We start from the raw sequence: 17,413 nt of genomic DNA, 5'->3' as shown, positions 1-17,413 counted from the left end.
GGCACGGGTGGTTAACCCCTTCATTGCCTTAGCGGTTAGCCGCTAAGGTCATGAAGTTGCTGTAAATGCATTTTTCCTGCATCGGATGCATGCCGGTGGCCTCCGGTGCTGGTATTAATGGGTATCAGCTCCGGAGACCCCCGGCATCAATCCTATGCTGGAAAAATTACCCACTTATCGCCGCTCATCGCCGCATCTCCCCACCAATCTGCCAAAATTTTGAGGCGTATTGATTTGGGGATAAGATCAACTTTTTAGGGCGGCGATAAGTGGCGATTGACGGCTAAAGGCGAATCGCGGCTACTAGAATCACACGAGTTTATGATCATTCCGGAAATGGTCTTTCCATTCCGGAAGTGGCTTATCGCCGCTCAATCAGCGATTTGATTGTGGTCATAAGATTTTGCGGCGATACAGGCCGTTATCGCCCACTTATCGAGTCTTACTGAATATGAGTAGGCGTTTTGGCCGACAAGTAGTCGATAAGTGCCTTATCGATGCTTACTGAATAGGCCCCTTAGGGTCTCTAAGCAGGACCCTTCGTCAGCACAGAAAATGCAGCCATCTCATTAGTCTTGATTGGCACCAATTTTAGTGTACTTCTTTAAGAGTGTTGTTGACAACCATATTTATCTTAATGTGCAATATGCTGTGTTTTATGCAAAAACATTATTTCAATTTAAATAAAAATAGAGGTTTTTTTTACAAATAATGTTGCAAAAAGTAATTATCCGCACTTTCATCAACATCAAGAAACACCAGCTGAATCAGACCGCACGTCGAGGAATTAAGCTCCGTGCTCTATCAGGTCTGTCAACAGTACACCGACTTTACATCTGAGAAGAGACATTCTCTAGTTGGTGACTATTGTTTTATACTGGGTTTTTATCAGCTACATGGACTGCTATTGAATTAGCTCATATTCCCACTGTTTTCCCTCCTCCCCTACACTGTCTTGCTTCCTCGCCTATCATCCCCTTATACATGTCACTTGCCTATTGCTGCATCCTGTTACTATTTGATTATTGATTGCTTTTTAATCACACCAGTTGAACATTGGTCCTTTTTGACCACTCTGGTTACTGAATAAACTCTACTCCTTATTTTATACTATACGGAATTGGCGCTTCTTTATTCTGTTTTTATATATATATACAGTGTTCGACAAACCTATACATTTGCTCGCCACGGGCGAGTGGATTTAACCCCCGGGCGAGTAAATATTGGCCCAAGCAGCACACGTTTGGTACTAGGTGGCGAGTAGATTTTTTTGTGTGGCGAGTAGATTTTTTGGTGATTTGTCAACCACTGTATAAATATATATATATATATATATATATATATATATATATATATATATATATATATGTGTGTGTGTGTGTGTGTATGTGTATATATATATGTGTGTGTGTGTGTGTGTGTATGTGTATATATATATATTTTGTATCACTTGATCATTCAGACATTTCCTCCTTAATTTTTCTACTATTTCTTTCCTGAAATTATTATTTTTCTCTCTCTCTGTTTTTCTATCCCTTTCTTTTTCATACATTGTTTTTCTAGCTCCTCAAGCTTTTTATTTTTCTTCTCACTTGCATACTTCCTCTTAATTTTTTTGTAACATTCTAGTCTGTCTATCACTCTTGTTCTCATACTTTTTTTTGCACCTTGTGAATCTCTCAACTTTCCTCTCCTCAGTCATTCTGCTTTATTCTTCTTATTGTATCTCTTTTATTCACACATTCTTGTTATTCTCCTATGCCACTCTTATTTTTATGTGCCATGAACTTTTTTTATTTACATTATATTTCTCTCATTCTTGCTGTTTCTCACTCAAGTCTGTTTGACTTTTCTATATCCACACTTTTTCTCCCGCTGTCTGTTTTATTTTTTGCTCTCACACCTTTATCCTCATGCATTTTATCACTTTCTCCCCATCACCTTAGTGTGTTATACTCTTTTTTCACCCTTTGACCCCTATAGGTCATCTGCAGAATGCAGTGTGATTATTATGGCAGGTCATACTACATCATCCTCTATGCTGCATATGAACAAGGACATGTACTATTCTTTGCTGCAGACACCCTTATTTAGAAAAAAAACTTATTGGATAATTTTTATTAAAAAAAACGATGTGCCAGTTTTTTTTATATCCAGATTAAGCCAGCGTTATTGTGCCTGTTATTATGAGGTAATGCATTAAATTGTAAAATTTGGCAACTCACAGTTCTAATGTATTGAATTGCAAATCTCATGATAACGTGATAAAATTTGCACCAGCAAAAAAACGCATTTTCATGCAATAATGTTGGCTACATATGTACATCACCCTCTGGCCCTTGATATACAGTATATGATAAATAATACAATAATACATTGCAACAGCTAATAAGCATGTCATCTTTTACTTGAAAATGTTTCAAGGTAGTTTTATTGTTGACAGAGTTTTGATGCAGAGGTTATAAAAAGTTAGCAAACTAGGAGCCAATGAAATGAAAAATGGTCTGGATTTCTTCCTTGGAGAGTACTGCTAAACAACTTCAATCATTCCTTCACAAGCACTTTTCCCAAACAGTATTGCATTATCATTCTGAGGCATGAACAATTTATGCATAAACTGCATTTAAAGATATTTAATTCTCTGCCTAGGTACTTTGTATATTAAAATAATTTATTATACTGTATACACAAATAGAAAATTAAGTAGTTTTACATGTTTCCATAGCTAACTCTTACAATCAAGCTTTGCCCCTCCATTCTGAGACAGAAAAATGTTTTAGAGTATCTAACTGATTTACTATATAACATTACTTTCCCCAAAGAAACTGATACACCGTACAGAGACATAGTAATTAATGATGAACTAGGAAAAAAAGATTATAAGCAAGTGTAGTACAGTAATGATACCATACAGTAAGCTACGTGTACTCTATCTTGAGCTAGTATAGTTATATTCTGCTACTTTTCGTGCCTCAGACAAATACTCTGTTTATGTGTAATATGAAATAAGTTCATGCATTATGTAAAGTGGAATAAGAATGTACTGTATTGCAGTCATATAGCTACAGAACACTTGTTGCAGCATGAAAGATCTTTGATCTTGAGTCTTCCCGTGAGTTAAATTTGGTCTTCTTCCAGCACCTTTGAAAGTTTTATTTAGACTTACTACATTTGCCCTGGAGTGCCCCAATGATGGGTGTGGGACCAAGAAGCTTACATCACAGTCATGTTTAGAATCTTTCCTAGGAGTCATAAATTATCCAAATTACATTAGCCATAAACATTGAATGTACTTTTAGGAAGTGAAAAACATAGAAACTGTACTGTTTGCTCTCATTGGGTTCACTATTTTTAACTCCTTACTAGGTAAATCATTTAAAACCAAACACAAACTGAGCTCTGGTAAATAAGTATAACCTATGTACTAGGTCTTATGATTTTCTAGCCTTATGCTTTAGATTAATTAAGCAGAGATGTGTGATATCGCATGCAGATCCAATATTAACTGTCATTCACTTGAATGGCAGTTAATCCCAGCTCAGCGAAATGAAACCCAGCCTTGGACTGAAACATTGACTGTTGTCCCATATTTAGTGTAGCCCTGTTTCTGACGCCTTCCTCAGGGACTACTAATACTGTGCTCAACCTGCGGCTCCAGGAGATATGAGCCTCCGCTAGCTGGGAGCCTGGGGTAAGGGTTCTAGCGCAGCGCCTCCACTTGCCCAGGATCTCCGTTATGTAAGATCGCCCTGGGCAAGAAACATACCAACAATGCGTGCAACCAAGTTTACTGTGCATAGGCAACCATATCTTACTCTCTATATAACATCACACATAACTTATATAATTATACTATAACGTTAGAGTCCTTGTACTACCGTGGCTCAGCCACATTCCTAGCGAAATTGTCCCGTATAACAGTGGCTCCGCCACGCTCTATAGAGTGTTGTCCTTGTAAGAGGTTAGCTGATATACTCAGTCCGCTAGCCACTTGTTAGTGTCACTACAAAGTTATTCCTAAGGCGGGATCAGCGCCTGATGACCGGTGTTGGTGCACTTGCTTTACAATTGTACCTTCCGGTCACGGCGGTGACCGGTGCCTCTTCGCAAAGGGTCCATTGCCTCCGCTCGGGACCTCCGGATGTTGCGGTGTCCAGCCGTCTGATCCCAGATGACTGTGACCGTCCACAACTCCGTGCGCTGTCCCTAACTAAGGTGACAATTCCTTCCGCTATCGGGCGTCCCTGCAGTACAGCAGCCTACTGTGACTCAGGGAAACTTCCTATGTGCCTGGGGAGTAATAGCTGGCCTATGCAGGCGGGTCACGGACCCCCTGCACTCACACTACCTCCTCGCGCTCTGTCCCGATCTCCTCTGCTAGTGTGGTCTCTCCCCCACGCTTCCTGTTCCTCCTTCCTTAATTCCTGCTCTCTCATTCGCTCCTATCGTCAGGTGACTGTCCCAGAGCTCACGGGAGTTGTGGTCCATTATCAGAGCCTTTCCCTTATTGACCTGTCTTTCGCGCGCTCCCATTGCGCATGCGCGACCTCTTCACCCCGTCAGTGTCCTTTGCAATATTGCGCAACAACATGGCGGCACCCTGTACTACCGTGCCATCACGGAACCTGCCGTACTCCCTCCGCGCGCACACACATATGGTATCTAACACACCCTTACATTCTCCCCCCCGCAGAACCCAACGTCCCAGCTTGGGCTACATCTACATAACTTTATACACAGATCAATGCAACCAGTACATATACCTTAGACTCTAGATTAAATTGCACAGTTCAGTGAACATTACCACTACCGACTATACTCTGCGCCGAGCCCACTGCTGAGCCTCATAATGGGGTGCCCCAAATTGATCGTAAGCCATCCTCATTGGAGGTTGACCTGTTCTTTGGCTTCGACGAGGTTGTTCTTCAGCTGCCTCCTTTGGAGGGTAGCAAGTCTCAGTTGGCATTTCCAATTCCACCCTTGAGGGGTTCAATAGATCTACAAAGTCTTGGTGTGGCACAAAGCACGGGCTCTGCGGGTCTAACGGCTGGCTCACTGGAGTCAGCGTATCAGTCGTTGGACCAAGGGGCTCTTTACCCGTATCTCCTTTGGGAGATGCCCTGCGGTCGGAAGGCCCCTTTGAGAGGTTCCCTCCATCGGATTCTCAGAGGTGGCATTTATTACAGTCTTTGGGCCAGCCTCTGTATTCTCATCTTCTCCATCTATTGCAACCGTGGGCACTTCCAGTTCGTTGTCCCCTACTTGCGGTATGGGGAGCAGATGATTCCTATGCCATACCTTTACCCGGCCTTCTGAATCCTTGATACGGTACACCGTGAGGCCAGGCATCTGTGATTCTACCTCGTACACCCCGTCTCTCCACCGATCAGCCAACTTGTGTTTCCCAGGAACGCCTAAATTACGTAGAAGGACAGCATCCCCCGGACGAATCTCTTTATGTCTCACCTTGTGGTCATAGCGCCTCTTGTTGCCCGCATTTAATTGCACCGCCGTCTTTTCCGCTAATTTATACGCCTGCTGTAGACTGTCTTGCAGTCTCTGTACATATCGGAAATGCGTCCTGTTGGATACCCCATCGGTAGATATCCGTAGTCGCACATCCACAGGCAGTCTCGCTTCCCTTCCAAACATCAAAAAGTAGGGGGTGTACCCCGTAGACTCTAGACACTAGACACACTAGTGACGGCACCTAACGAGTTGGGATACCCCCTCTGTGGGGTAGAAGCGGCCACTGGCTCGTTGGGGTCCACTTGCACTATTGGACAGCGTACGCCGGGGGCCTCAGGTAACAGTAGTACCAAGGGCAGAGCTTCGGGGCATATGTCCTGCTCAGTGACATATAATATTTTGCGCCACAACTGGTCCCGATCGTAGTAGTGATCTTGCATTCGGGCAGTGTCCATGAGCGGAAGTTTTCTGACACGGTCCGTTACAGTGCCGAGGGAGAGAATGGCGGGAACATGTCCCAGGCTAAAAGCACGTGTCAGGGGAATCTCATGCCGCTGGGCCCACTTGCGCACCTTAAGCGACGAGGGCACAGACATGATGGAATAACTTGTTGCACAATTGAGAAAAAAATTATAGGGGCACCCCAGGTCTGAATCTCAGCAGCGCCTCCAAATGTAGCCCTGTTTCTGACGCCTTCCTCAGGGACTACTAGTACTGTGCTCAACCTGCGGCTCCAGGAGATATGAGCCTCCGCTAGCTGGGAGCCTGGGGTAAGGGTTCTAGCGCAGCGCCTCCACTTGCCCAGGATCCCCGTTATGTAAGATCGCCCAGGGCAAGAAACATACCAACAATGCGTGCAACCAAGTTTACTGTGCATAGGCAACCATATCTTACTCTCTATATAACATCACACATAACTTATATAACTATACTATAACGTTAGAGTCCTTGTACTACCGTGGCTCAGCCACATTCCTAGCGAAATTGCCCCGTATAACAGTGGCTCCGCCACGCTCTATAGAGTGTTGTCCTTGTAAGAGGTTAGCTAATATACTCAGTCCGCTAGCCACTTGTTAGTGTCACTACAAAGTTATTCCTAAGGCGGGATCAGCGCCTGATGACCGGTATTGGTGCACTTGCTTTACAATTGTACCTTCCGGTCATGGCGGTGACCGGTGCCTCTTCGCACAGGGTCCGTTGCCTCTGCTCGGGACCTCCGGATGTCGCGGTGTCCAGCCGTCTGATCCCAGATGACTGTGACCGTCCACAACTCCGTGCACTGTCCCTAACTAAGGTGACAATTCCTTCCACTATCGGGCGTCCTTGCAGTACAGCAGCCTACTGTGACTCAGGGAAACTTCCTATGGGCCTGGGGAGTAATAGCTGGCCTATGCAGGCGGGTCACGGACCCCCTGCATTCACACTACCTCCTCGCGCTCTGTCCCGATCTCCTCTGCTAGCGTGGTCTCTCCCCCATGCTTTCTGTTCCTCCTTCCTTAATTCCTGCTCTCTCATTCGCTCCTAGCGTCAGGTGACTGTCCCAGAGCTCGCGGGAGTTGTGGTCCATTATCAGAGCCTTTCCCTTATTGGCCTGTCGTTCGCGCGCTCCCATTGCGCATGCGCGACCTCTTCACCCCGTCAGTGTCCTTTGCAATATTGCGCAACAACATGGCGGCACCCTGTACTACCGTGCCATCGCGGAACCTGCCATACTCCCTCCGCGCGCACACACATATGGTATCTAACACACCCTTACATTAGTAAGCAGGGCTATTCTATAATGCTGAAAGAACCTTTATGAGCTATTCAAGCGCATGAGCTGTATGGTGTCTTATGGCATAATCTACTTGAGACTCTCAACACCGCCACAAGTCTAAGATCTTTAAAAACTAAAGCTGTCTCTTTAATATGGTCTGTAACTGTAACATACGCCTATAACTTATTTTATCTTTAACTGTTCATGCAATGTCTTTATAAATACTGGATTACCTTGTTCAGCTAATGTACCCATCTATTTGTGACCATGTACTGTATCTGTCATCATAACTCTGTGCCCAGGACATACTTGAAAACGAGAGGTAATTCTCAATGTATTACTTCCTGGTAAAACGTTTTATAAATAAATAAATAATACTGCCAAATATGGGCCATTCTGTTCACCATGCTCATTGGCTGTTTAATAATATCGTAATTCCTTATTGTAGTGGGCAAAATACATCAAATATAGACCACTAGTGTGGTAAGTGAAATAGCGACTGCAGACAACATTCTATTACTTTCTTAAGTTCAACTTACAGTACGTCCCCAGAGCTACAAATAGCACAGTATAGATCCAAAGGACCTCCGGTTCAGATTCTAAACAAAATTCAGTAGTAAATAGCATCTTAATTCCCATGTGTGTATGTATGGTTGTGCACACAAAGTTTTCTGTTGCTTTGAAGCAAGACAAGCTCTACTCACTTAACGATTTACTGTAACTCAGAGTTATTAAGTAATTAGTATTAGCACTTCCGTTGTGAAGGAAAAAAACATATACGTATATTTTGGAACATCTGTGACATTCTGTGCATAAACTACCCTCTGGGTTCAGACAGCAAGTTCTTACCGTAAGATCCCTCTAATTATCACAAGACCTACAGTTATTCAAGAAAAGATGCATCTGGATTTGTCTTGCTTTTACACAGGACAGGGGTGAATTAGAGTTGAACTGCCTTGAGCCATGCTATTCATTTACAGTATTTGCCCAGCTCATACATGTATCTGTTTGATTAACCTGCAGTTTAGTTTAGCCTTAAGTAAATAGTTATTTTCCTTGATGTTCATATCACTTTTGATCATGTAATACTGTACTTTACACTCTGTGCTATTTCTTCAAAACCTAACTAGCTACATGTTACAGGCATACCCCGGTTTAAGGACACTCACTTTAAGTACACTCGCGAGTAAGGACATATCACCCAATAGGCAAACTGCAGCTCGCGCATGCGCCTGTCAGCACGTCCTGAACAGCAATACCGGCTCCATACCTGTACCGAAGCTGTGCGCAAGCGGGGAGACTATAGAGCCTGTTACAAATGCGTTATTTACATCAGTTATCACACATATGATGATTGCAGTACAGTACATGCATCGATAAGTGGAAAAAAGGTAGTGCTTCACTTTAAGTACATTTTCACTTTACATACATGCTCCGGTCCCATTGCGTACGTTAATGCAGAGTATGCCTTTATTTGTATCCTTTTGTGTGCTATTTTAAGTGGCACTTAAGTAAATTTCAAATTACTTTGAAATTACTTTTAAGGTTATTTTCAACTAAATAAATAGTTCATAACTTATACTTTGTTTCTACATGGGTAATTTTGGTTAATCTACAGTATACTATATATTCTGACTTAATTAATATTTGCACTAAAGTTGTAAAATATTCTCTGCAAAATTTCGTGTTTTTTCTAAAATTTCATTTTCAGTGGAATTTTCTCAGAAGTTTCATATTGCTCTGGAACTCATGAAAAAAGTATTAGGTATACATTTTTGTCAGATTACAGGTAAATGTAGCAACTTTCCACTAGAATTGAGCAAAGTAGCAATATATAACGGGTCACATAACATACACATGTACACAAACACAAATAACTAAAAAAAGATCAAATACTGTACTACATCAGAAATGGTTAAAAGGAGCCAAGACCTGATGACCTGATGAGTGCCACCTTTTGCTTCAAAACCATATGGTCCCCTATAAGCTTATGCTTGCTGCATTGCTTCGCTTTTCAGCATAGCCTGGGTAAAGATGCATAGCCAGTAAACCTACCCACAGACAGCCTTTATTTTTGGAAGCCCGGGCGGTGATAGTGATCACTCCAAAAAAACGTGCCTCATAGTCCACAGAGGGTACCAGGTGTTCTCTAATTAAGGTGCTCATTTTCATGTCATTTCCCAGAATCCCTTGCTGCAGTGGAAGCACTGTATGCTGGGTGATAATAGTGAAAGGCAGGAGTTTATCTAACCAGGTCATAGGTTAGGTATTTTGTTTGTGTGATTCCACTAGATTTTGGTGTATTGAGTAACTCTGGAGTATATGTTAGATCCAATGTGGTATACTACTTTCTACACCAATACAGCGAGGAGCACCCCCACCAACATGGCCATGAGGACAGGCATTGACAAAATATAAATAATAAAGGAAAATGAATGAGAAAGGAACAATAATTTTTTTGGCCCCGTTTCCTCACATATGGGGGGGGGGGGGTGTCCTTAGTGGTGATACATCAGTTAAGTAAATATAATAAAACACACTTATTCTTGAAAAGGTGCTGCTGGATTGTTAACATATTGAAGCATTCAGAAAATTATCCATTTGAGTAATTTCAGACCCCAATGGCTCAATACAAATTTGGGAGTTATAAATATGTATATTTTAAAATATATATATATTTTAATTCAATATCTAATTATAAATAATTGCATTAATGACTATATTAGTATGTTTTTCACTACAGTACTATACCTTGTGTACGCTAAATTCAAGAACTTCAAGATGTAATTTTGGCATTGATGGTTTTACATATATAATACATCATATTAATGTCATTGTGACAGGTTCAGATATAGTGAACATTATTGTGTGACAAATAGGGATTACTGCACCATCAGAGTGATGCTTACATTTTTAAAAAAAATTACATTGAAATATTAGAATAAACCCTAACCCTAGCCAAATTGCAAGTCAAGCCGCAACGCTACATTAACACTGTATACTATAATTTTCAATAGAAACTCAGTAAGCATTTCCAACCACACAAATCTTTCCTGAACTGAAATTCCGCAAAACATTACGTAAGTTGTGTAACTTTCACTGCTATTAAAAACAATGCTTTCTATTTGGTGGGCAGTTCTGCCGCAATTTAAGACGTAGAAAATGCGGTAAATCATTGCGAACTGAATAGCTCTGCTAGAGCTCTAACTTAGATGCAGTGATTTTAATAAACATAATACTATCAATAACATGGATGTAAATTGTACAATTGATCCAAGAAGGGTTATTGGAGTGTTACTAGCTAATTGTATTGAACTTGCTCAGGCAGGTAAGTGAAACTCACTTTTAAGATAAGGTAATGAAAAATGTATGGTACAGATGTTATAAATGTTTACAAAATATTGATGTATAATGAATATGTGTTTAAATGTATCAAGCATTACATTATAATACTCTTGTGGCCCTTCTACTACTCAAATCTTTCTGCTCCAGCTCCTTCGGAAAACTGGTTGAAGAGCCCTGATATGCACAATGATGAACTTGGTGTATGCTTGCCCTGATGGAACTTAAGTAAGGGATCAGGATTCAAAATTATACAACTGCACAATGCCATCTCTAAAAGTTTCTTCATGTACCCTGTTTAAATTATTGAACTATGTTGAAGAGCCTCTCAACAGTCTAATAAATAAAGAAACTGAAAACTTGTTGAGAAATACACATGGATATCCAAAATTCGGAGAAAAGCAGGTTTTAAGTACTACAGCAAGTAGAAAAATAATCAGACTAGATGGAATGAGTGGTCCTTATCTCATATCAATTTCCATATATAAGAACAGACATAGAATTCAAAGATGTAATTAAAAATGCAATATATTGAAGGTAAATGTGTACTACTGGTTCACCTAACACCATCTAAATTGAGCAACAGCCGAATGCAGCTGGGGGAGGAGGGTTGCAAGTCATCTGGGGAGAGCCCGGCAGACCAATGTGGAAGATGAGCACGACTTTTTATCATGTCAAACTGCCAGCATCGGCCTGCTGGGCTCCCCGGAGCCATATGTCCAGGCTCTCCTCCCCTGTTGGTGTGCCTGTCTGTTAGCGGTCCCTGGGGACTGAATTTGGACAACCCTTACAGCCTGAACTGAAACCAAGTAAAATGTACAAAATCACACAGCAGTTAGCCTTTCTAACAGGGACATATCCCTGTTTAAATAAAGCAGCCTCAGAGCTCAGAGAATCCAGCAGAGAGATAGTTAATTGCAGCCACTCAATTAACTAGTCTCCACCTGGACTAATGAGAGCTCTGTAAAATGCCTAGTGTGAGACACAGGAGAGAGATTCCTAAACTCACATTTGGGCTGACATAAGGAGAAGTAGGGCAGACCAGAGTTTTTCCTGAGCATACAAGTATACTGACAGGAAAGACCAGACTGTTTTTCCTGGGAGCGATAGGACTGCACAAACCGGCAGCTACAACAACAAAAACAGATAAGAAACTTTCTTGTTGGTGTGTGTGTGTGTGTTAAAAATATTACTTGTGAGCACATTCACGTATCTCAGACACGTCTGCAACCCTGCTTTTCATCATTATCACCTAGCATACAGTGCTTCTACTGCACAAGGAATTCTGGGAAATTACATGCAAATGAGCACACAGTGCCACCTTTTGTCTCAAGTCCACATTATATGGAAAACCCTTAAGCCAATTCATTCTGCTTTAAAGACAGCTTTTAAACTAGCCTGGGATGAGGTGCAAAGCCAATAAACCCACTCACAGACAGACTGTTACGACCTTGTGAGTCTCATCAATGTGAGGTTGGTTGTACTGGCTTTGCAATTTGAGACATGAGTAGGTCTTCACCACACATTAATTAAGTTATGGTTGGTGAGAAGGAGACTAAAAACCCTCCACCATATAGCATATAAAAATATTGCTTGTGAGCACATTCACATGTCTTAGACAGGTCTGCAACCCTGCTTTTCACCATTATCTCCTAGCACACAGTGCTTCCACCACAGCAAGGGATTCTGGGAAATGATATGCAAATGAGCACATAATCTGTCACCTTTTTGCCTGGAATATACATTCACATGAAGCTGTAAAGAATCGGGGAAAACATCCCCTGCCATGCGTTCCCACACGCAGCTCCTCTAGAGTGCCATGGAGCTTAGCTCCAGCCCATCGGATGCTCCGCGCTTCTCTCACGCGCAGCGCGCACATGTGACATAGTACATCGCTCCCCAGCTGCGTGGCAAGTACTTACAGCCCACTTGTCTCCTGCAGCCAATCCTTGCCTACGCAGAGGCTGCGCCTCCGTTCCGCCTCCATTGTGACTGCTTCCTGTGTGCTATAAATATCCTGCAGTTCCTGTCTTACCTTCCTGAGCATAACTAGTTGTAGCCTTGTGCTTCCACGTCTGTTGTGCTTTGCTCCCTGTCTTGTGCTTCTCTCTACAGTTAACCTTTCGTGAAAATATAAATTACTCTCTACAAAACTTGCAAGTTCAATCAGAGCCCAAAGATATACTTATACACTATACAGGCATACCCCGCATTAGCGTACGCAATGGGTCCAGAGCATGTATGGAAAGCGAACATGTACTTAAAGTGAAGCACTACCTTTTTTCCACTTATCGATGCATGTACTGTACAGCAATCGTCCTATACGTGCATAGCTGATGTAAATAATGCATTTGTAACAGCCTCTATAGTCTCCCCGCTTGCGCACAGCTTCGGTACATGTAGGGAGCCAGTATTGCTGTTGTATTGTATTTCTTTATTTATATAGCGCCATTAATGTACATAGCGCTTCACAGTAGTAATACACGTGGTAATCAAATAAATAACAGATAATATAAATAACAGGTCATGGGACTAAGTGCATCAGACATAAAAGTAACATTAAGGAAAAGGAGTCCCTGCTCCGAGGAGCTTACAGTCTAATTAGTAGGTACGGAGAAAGTACAGAGACAGTAGGAGGGAATTCTGGTAAGTGCGTCTGCAGGGGGCCAAGCTTTATGTATCATGTGTCCAGTATAATCCACCATGCTATTCATATGCTTCTTTAAGCAAGTGGGTCTTAAAGGTGGATAGAGAGGGTACTAGTCGTGTATTGAGGGGAAGGGCATTCCAGAAGTGCAGGGCAGTAAGTGAGAAAGGTTTAAGGCGGGAGAGGGCTATAGATACAAAGGGGGTAGAAAGAAGACATCCATGAGAGGAACGCAGGAGTCGGGATGTTCAGGATGTGCTGTGAGGCGCATGCCTAAGCTGCTGTTTGCCTATTGGGCGATATGTCCTTACTCGCGAGTGTACTTAAAGTGAGTATCCTTAAACCGGGTTAAGCCTGTATACTATAAAGTTTAGATTTAATATACAAAAGTAGTACAGTGCTTAGTTTGCAGAAAAAAAGACTATTACAAGAACACAAAAAGGCAGACAGTTTAATCAATTAAAAAGATAAGCAAACAGAATTCCTATAGGTACCAAACATGTGTATAAGATTTCTCCTCACAAGGGTCTGATGTTGAGAATAGGAGATTTCCCATGGCTGGTTGGAATACGACACACCCTTGGTTAAAATCTAATTTATAATGCCAAAAGCAAGATTTATATACTAAAACCTCATACATTGAAACACATTGAAAACCCAACTTTTGGGTGTGTCCTTACCCATCCCTTTTATCAATCTCTCTTGGTGACATTTTTACAACTTAAGGAGAAAAATTACTTTATAAATTAGCCTGGATATAGAAACATGCTCATATCTTTATTTCTAGAATACATAAAAGATATGTATGTAGAAGGCCAAGGCAACTTATCATTTTGATTGAGAGAACAGATATCTGTCTTTTGCAACCTCATACACCTGAAGTGTTTCATATCATTTCATTCATATAATAGCAACTGATACAAAGATTAATCTGTAATCTCGTGAACAGGTTTCAGACCCATAATGTCTTCATATTTAGTATAGACCTCAAACTAAACAGTGACCTGTTCGTCCACTCTCTGTTATTTACAGGGGATATTGTCACTAGACTGCCATAATACATTATACATACTTCGCTTTTTGTAGTTCATCAATGATAACCCTCAGGTTACGCTCACTTTCTAGATCATCACAGAAACAGAAAGGGTCTTGACCTTTCATAAAAACAATCCATGTATGTGACGGGAGACCAGTACTTTTACGCCAAAACCACCGGGATCACTTGCACCAGACAGGACAAGGTTGTTGAATAAAATGAGGTTTATTCTGGCATGCCAGCAGACAAAACAAAAATGCACAAAACAAGATACAATACCAACTGGGGACCTGGGGAGTAAACTCTAGCCTCGCTAGGTGCAGGGGCCTGCTTCAAGAAGGCTTGCCCTGTCCGCTTCTCGTCCAGGATATCAGAGTGCTGATCACACAGCAGCCCCTCTGACATGTTTCTCCAGCTGGTCACAGTCAAGATCCAAACTCCTTCACAGACTGTCTCTCAGTCTCTCAGATAGTTTCTCACCAGCAGTGCCTCTTACATTGCCTTCTGTGGCTAGCCTTTACATGGGACAGGGGCTGCTTGCCAAATCAGAGCAGACATGATTGTCCAATCTTTCCCACTCACCAAATGTCTTTAACACCTCCATGCTCCCAGCCTTTGTCTCAAAACACATTTCTCTGCAGGAACCTCAGCTGATTAAATCACAGAGTCCCTTCCATAGAAATGTACACATGCAAATCACATTACAAGTCTTCTATCTTAGAATTGAGCACATACAGTCACATAATACAATTTACACTTAACAGGGCTGACTCCCAAACCACATCACAGAACAATGTTTATTCACTAAACTGGGAGATTGCATTTACAGGGAATAAAGTGCTTAGGCTTACATAATAGTGCTTTATACATTCCCTGTTCTCCCCCAGATATTAAAGTACATTTGGCCACAATAAGCCTTACATAGGTGGCCAAGTTACATGAATTTAGGGGTAGCTAGCAGGGCTTCATTTCAGTTTTGTGATGCCAGCTACCTCTACCGTCACAATGTATATTGATGGCAACCTACAGATAAAATGTACCTTTAATGTGACAGATTGATTAAAATACTTAATACTTTCTGCAATTTTCACTACACATAGAATATCTTGTTTATTTTTTTCATATACATTTAGAAGAGCAGTTTGCAAAACATAGGTCCTCTTCAGTAACTTATAACCAGTATACTATCAGTAATTTAAACTAATTCATGAAATGTTTGAGAACAATAGTAAAAATGAATCATTATTTTATTTGAGAGCAACTGCTCTTCTGTGGCATTTGAATGATCTGAATATCTCAAGTGTACCCTACAGGATTCACACAACAAACCTGTCTTCTGTAATGAGCTGCTGTGACTATAATAATGTTCTTTCTTCCACGCTTACTTCATAACAAACACATCTGGCTCAGTATTTCAGGCCTTTATTGGGTGACAGCCGCTTTGTTTTACTATTTTGTTGTGAAGATTACAACATAATTGCTAAAAATCCCTCTAGACTACTTAAAAAAAAATACAGAACTGCAATCTTTTAAACTATTGCCCTATTTATTTTATTTGGATGTTTTATATCATTATTTCACATATCGTTGAAACTTAACAGGGGGCAATTTTTTTTAATACTCCTCCTAGCTGAAAGTAATCCAGTTTTCGCCGATTGAACTCCCACTAGAGTGTTTAAAGTACAAATTAACCAACCATTGTATTTTTTATGTAGCAATGGACTTATTAATTATAAAAGTATTCATCCATTACAAAGAGAGACAATAGATCGTGCTTTCAATGTATGTGTATTTTAGCTGCATATTTTCCTAAAAGCTTCAAGCCTATTTTATACTTAACTAATCAAATCAGTGTTTCCTCCAGCTGCATTGCCAACTTTGCTCACATCATGACGGCTTCATTGTTGAGTAAAGAAAGAAAAGTATTAGATAAATATTTCATTCAAATTCCTGTTATTACCTACTGCCCTACCTTAGTGCTGAATGAAGTTTTAATATGTTGCATGTAGTAAAAGAAATGAAACACATACATTAAGTTACATCACAAGTGAGGCATGCTGTAGACATGTACACTGCAGGTAATTAGCGGATTGAATCGATAGGTGGTTCCTCTAATGAAGCTGGAGGTAAATTTGGCATTAAATCCAAGGCCTAATGACTACAAAAATGAATCCCTCTGAACACTGCCTTTAGTACCCTTTTGCCCAATGAGAGATTGGCCCTTTAACTGTGTATTCCCATTACATATACTAAATGTTGCTGACCAAGCAGGATTTCCCAGTGTGTGTCTTAACTTTGAAAATTGAAAATGAAGATAGGAACAATTCCCAAACAAATGGTATATAAGGAACAGGAGAGAGGACACTACACGTTACAAAAGTTACTATCTATATATATATACCCACCCAATACACATATTTGTTTCCCCTTATTTGTAAAATATTTTGTGTTCTGTGATTATACGCCACAGAACACTTGAGTGTTCTTATGATTATGTAATATACAGTATTTACCTTGTCACCACTAGGAAATCATTGGGGCTCAAAGAAATTAAACCCTGTTTTCAATCCAGGCACCTGTCATTCATTTTTAATTAATAAAATACACAGAGGAACAAGGAACTCTCAAAAAGAAAAAAACCCTCTTTGATACTGGGCTTGGTCATAGTCCTCAACTACCGTAACTACCACAGGACATGGAAGAGAGTCCTCTCCCCAATGCCCTTTAACAGCCTTGGGTAATCTTTCAGGATATGTCTATAGCATCCAGGTAGACGTTATGGTTTTGTGAGAGTGAATCAACATGATTGAAAAGGTGTCACAGCTTTCCAATCCTCACAAGACACGGAGGACTGAGGCTAAAAGGGGAAGCGTTCCTTATTCGTTCTGGGCAGAAAACCCCTTGCCAAGTTCCCCAAATACATCAGTGGTGGGAGGGATTAAAAAAAGGAACCACTCATGAACATGCTGATATAAATAACTAAGCCAAACATTGGGCCTGCTCAAAAAAGTTGGTTTAACAGTTCAGTCTCTCAACTGCAACTATCCGAAATGAATATTGCAGTACAATCATCTTTTTAGCTATTGTTATTCTTGTTGAATATGTTTGTATGCAAGTATATATGAAAAACAAAATGCACAAGGTTTGATTGCAGTTGACCAAG

At 41.0% G+C, this 17,413-nt stretch overlaps 1 protein-coding gene across 6 annotated transcripts in view; it reads left to right on the top strand.

The window, feature by feature from the left end:
- Positions 1-17,413, top strand: part of SEMA5A (semaphorin 5A) — a 795,598-nt gene that overhangs the window by 327,755 nt on the left and 450,430 nt on the right. The window lies entirely within an intron of this gene.

This window comes from Ascaphus truei, chromosome 2, assembly GCF_040206685.1.
Source record: "Ascaphus truei isolate aAscTru1 chromosome 2, aAscTru1.hap1, whole genome shotgun sequence".
Classification (NCBI taxonomy): domain Eukaryota; kingdom Metazoa; phylum Chordata; class Amphibia; order Anura; family Ascaphidae; genus Ascaphus; species Ascaphus truei.
The sequence above is the reverse complement of the archived record's forward strand: the minus strand, read 5'-3'. Positions and strand labels throughout refer to the sequence as shown.